We start from the raw sequence: 4382 nt of genomic DNA, 5'->3' as shown, positions 1-4382 counted from the left end.
CTGTTCTCAAAACGAGGCTGTGTGCTGTGTTAAGAAATGAATTATCCTGGCTAGTTATAGTGACTGTAACGTGAAGTCGGTAGGACTCCTTCTGTACCGTGTCAAATACAAACACACACATTCTGCAAATTGGGTAAGTCGAGGGTGCTAGAGCATGACAACCTTTTTGCGAACACCCGGTGTCGTCGTTAATTTTCATCAGTAAATGATACTTGCTGTTCTCTCACTTTGACGTTGTATTTATTTCAACATATAACCTGTAGGGTCAGGGATATAGTACTATAAGTTATCACATCGTGTCGAGGGAAATACGGGGTTCGACACGATGTGATAACGCATTTATCTAGCCGAATGTTTTTACTAAATCAAATGAAAACAATACGCATCGAATCGACTTGTTTTTATTTATGTGAGATGTCACGGTTCACAAATTACGGGTCACGGCCACGAGTCAAAATTCAGTCGAAGGGAGTGTTCTGTTTTTTAAAACCCTTCATTTTTTAAACACAATGTTAACATGTTGAATGTTGCAATTTGAAAATATTGCCGGAACAACGTTAGAACGTTTTGCTTCAATTTCATTCTCAGTTGTTGTGGCAAAACGTTTCCTTGCTGCCATGTTGACAACAGCTGATCGATTGACCTCAATGCAGCGCACGTTACTGAAAGCTTGGCGATGCCCTATATCACGGGCCAGAAACGGTGAGTGTTGTTGTTTAAACGTCGCGTGGACGACGACTATACACAATCCATTGACATGTTGCACACCGACGTGAAGCTGGTTCCCAGGGCCAACTGGTGGTATCCTCAGAAGTGACCTGTCTTTAACGGGTTCGAAGCCGGGGCGCTTTTAAGCCCGATTTGACCCGATTTACGGCAGTATTTCACGCTGCAGATGCTTGTTATGTTTCGTACATCGACCACAGGGTTTTGTCGTTACTATGGATCGAAAGCCCCGTGTCTTAGCTTTCACGTCATGTGCGACACGTGCGGGTGTCGTCACGTTTTCCCACCCTTAAAGCCCCCCGAAGCCAAGCCCCGTGCGTGTGACGGGAGCCAAAACAGCTCAGATTTCATATCAAAAGGGGTTTGATCTCTGCATCCCGCTTGCACTAATCGTCTCGCACCCGGAGAAAGAAACATATGCACGCATATCATATATGAAAATGTTGCCACGTCGACAAGGCACCTGGGATCGTCACGGGGTCGACGTGGGGCACCTGGTTGCACGTCCACGTCCATTTGGCCATGTGATATAGACATGTCTTTTTACCAAGAAAGGAGCCTTGCTCTGCGATCATCTTTTATACGTCGCGTGGACGACAAATATACGCAACCCATTGACATGTTGCACATCGACGTGAAGCTGGTTCCCAGGGCTAACTGGTGGTATCATCAGAAGTGACCTGTCTTTAACGGGTTCGAAGCCGGGGCGCTTTTAAGCCCGATTAGACCCGATTTACGGCAGTATTTCACGCTGCAGATGCTTGTTATGTTTCGTACATCGACCACAGGCTTTTATTGGTTACTATGGATCGAAAGCCCCGTGTCTTAGCTTTCACGTCATGTGCGACACGTGCGGATGACGTCTCGTTTTCCCACCCTTAAAGCCATCCCAAGCTAAGCCCCGTGCGCTCAGATTTGACTGATCTGTGCGTCCCGTTTGCACTGATTGTCTCACACGCGGATCCCCTTTTGCCACTGCTGTATATAAACACAATGGGCCGAAACGACAATTATAGAGTTTTGGAATTACGATAAAATGATGATCTACCGGACAGGGCATGTGCGTTTAAACGTACCTACACATACACTTACGAATGGAAAGCCAGAACTGGGCATTGGCTTTTGACGTCAAGTGGACGCCATCCTTGCCTAACAGTGCAGGTCCCATCCTCATGTGCTGGCTGTGGTCCCAAAAGGTGGCATCCAGACGGCGTCGCAACATCCTCTTCAAGCGCCGATTCGTCTCCTCCACCTTCCGCTTGTAGGCAGAGACCGTCATGTTCCTTGGTTTTACCCTCGGGAACAGACTTCCTATCACTGCTCTGGAGCCCGGCCGTTTCCACCGAAGGTAGTCCAGAAGATCCAGCAAGTCCTCAACCAGGTTCTGAGGATCAGTTGACGCCGACACGTCGTTCTCTCCCACTTGAAAGAAAACAATGCCCTGGAAACCTGCATCAAGGGCATCCACCACTGCTTTCATCCGAGCGACAGTCGCCCCTCCTATCCCACGCACGGAAGTGATGATGCCACGTGGAGGGGGACAGACTTGATCAAGTCGCCGCACGAAGCTATGTCCCAGGATGGCAAAGTGGACGGGCTTTGAAACAGGACCTTTAAAAAGTGTGTAGGCCATGGCTTGAATGAAGTCTTCAACAATGAGTTGTGTCAAACAATGTTAGCACAAGTGCTGTGATACTTGTATCTGACTGCTAGGTATATATAGCCCGAGCGATTGAAAAGTGTTTGTATTAAGCTCTGCATTGAGGTCACAGAGTCAATCAATCATTCATGGATTAAGGCCGGTTGGTAGCTTAAACCTGACACGACTCACTCATCCCATTCACTTATGCGATTAAACAACCGATCAACGATTGGCGCTTTCAGTCGTAATTCCCGCCACTTGGTTGGCTTCCATGTCTTACTCAGAAACTCTCGGATTAGGCATTACAATCAAAACATCAGAGCAGAGCCTGTGTGCCCCACCACAACAAGTGCCTCTGCAAACGTGACGTCAATCAAGGCTCGTTTGAAGACAATGAGGTGAGTAAGAACTCACTATGAAGCTACTTTAGGAATGTAATTGCGTGAAGGTGAACTGCTGGTGTTGCATTGGAGTGAAGGGGCGACCCTTAGAGGAGAGGCTGAGTTATACGTCGTTAGGAGCGTACTTTCGAGGGCTTTCGACTGCATTAGACATAGTGAAAATCGGACCATGGACATATAAATTATAGCCGAACACTACATCTGCTGATGGCGCAGGTGACACGAACACCACAGACGGCGGCAATTTCAGATGTGTGGAGCACCGTTGCAAAATACTCCACATGTGCATGTTATACATCGTTAGAAGCGCACTGGAAAGGCCTTTCAAATGCGTTATAGATATTAAGAATCCAACATTGCATAATGAATTTATGTGGAAATTATCATTATACGCGTACAAGACCTTTGCACAGCGGCGCAAATGTGCATGTTACACATCGTTAGAAGCGCACTGGAAAGGCCTTTCAAATGCGTTATAGATATTAAGAATCGTAATATGCATAATGAATTTATGCGGAAAACATCTTCCGCCGAAAGCACATGGCACACGGAAATTTTCCTTATACGCGAACAAGACCTTTGCACAGCGGCGCAAATGCGCTTGTTATACATCGTTAGAAGCGCACTAGAAAGACCTTTCAAATGCGTTATAGATATTAAGAATCGTAATATGCATAATGAATTTAGAACAAAAGACATCTTCCGCCGAAAGCACATGGCACACGGAAATTATCATTATACGCGAACAAGACCTTTGCACAGCGGCGCAAATGCGCTTGTTATACATCGTTAGAAGCGCACTAGAAAGACCTTTCAAATGCGCTATAGATGTTAAGAATCCAACATTGCATAATGAATTTATGCGGAAAACATCTTCCGCCGATATCACATTGGAGACGGAAATGACCAATATATACGGACATCTAAAGTACCTTTGCGCAGCTGCGTAAATGTGCATGTTATAATCGTTAGAAGCGCACTGGAAAGGCCTTTCAAATGCGTTATTGATATTAAGAATCCAACTTTGCATAATGAATTTATGCGGAAAACATCTTCCGCCGATAGCACATTGGAGACGGAAATTACCATTATATACGGACATCTAAAGGACCTTTGCGCAGCGGCGTAAATGTGCATGTTATACATCGTTAAAAGCGCACTGGAAAGGCCTTTCAAATGCGTTATAGATATTAAGAATCCAACATTGCATAATCAATTTATGTGGAAAACATCTTCCGCCGATAGCATATGGCACACGGAAATTATCATTATACGCGTACAAGACCTTTGCACAGCGGCGCAAATGTGCATGTTACACATCGTTAGAAGCGCACTGGAAAGGCCTTTAAAACGCGTTATAGATATTAAGAATCGTAATATGCATAATGAATTTAGAACAAAAAACATCTTCCGCCGAAAGCACATGGCACACGGAAATTATCATTATACGCGAACAAGACCTTTGCACAGCGGCGCAAATGCGCTTGTTATACATCGTTAGAAGCGCACTGGAAAGACCTTTCAAATGCACTATAGATGTTAAGAATCCAACATTGCATAATGAATTTATACGGAAAACATCTTCCGCCGATATCACATTGGAGACGGAAATG

The sequence above is a fragment of the Haliotis rubra genome, unplaced genomic scaffold (genome assembly GCF_003918875.1).
Source record: "Haliotis rubra isolate DU_JTF1 unplaced genomic scaffold, ASM391887v1 Scf5, whole genome shotgun sequence".
Classification (NCBI taxonomy): Eukaryota; Metazoa; Mollusca; class Gastropoda; order Lepetellida; family Haliotidae; genus Haliotis; species Haliotis rubra.
This window is presented reverse-complemented; position numbering follows the sequence as displayed.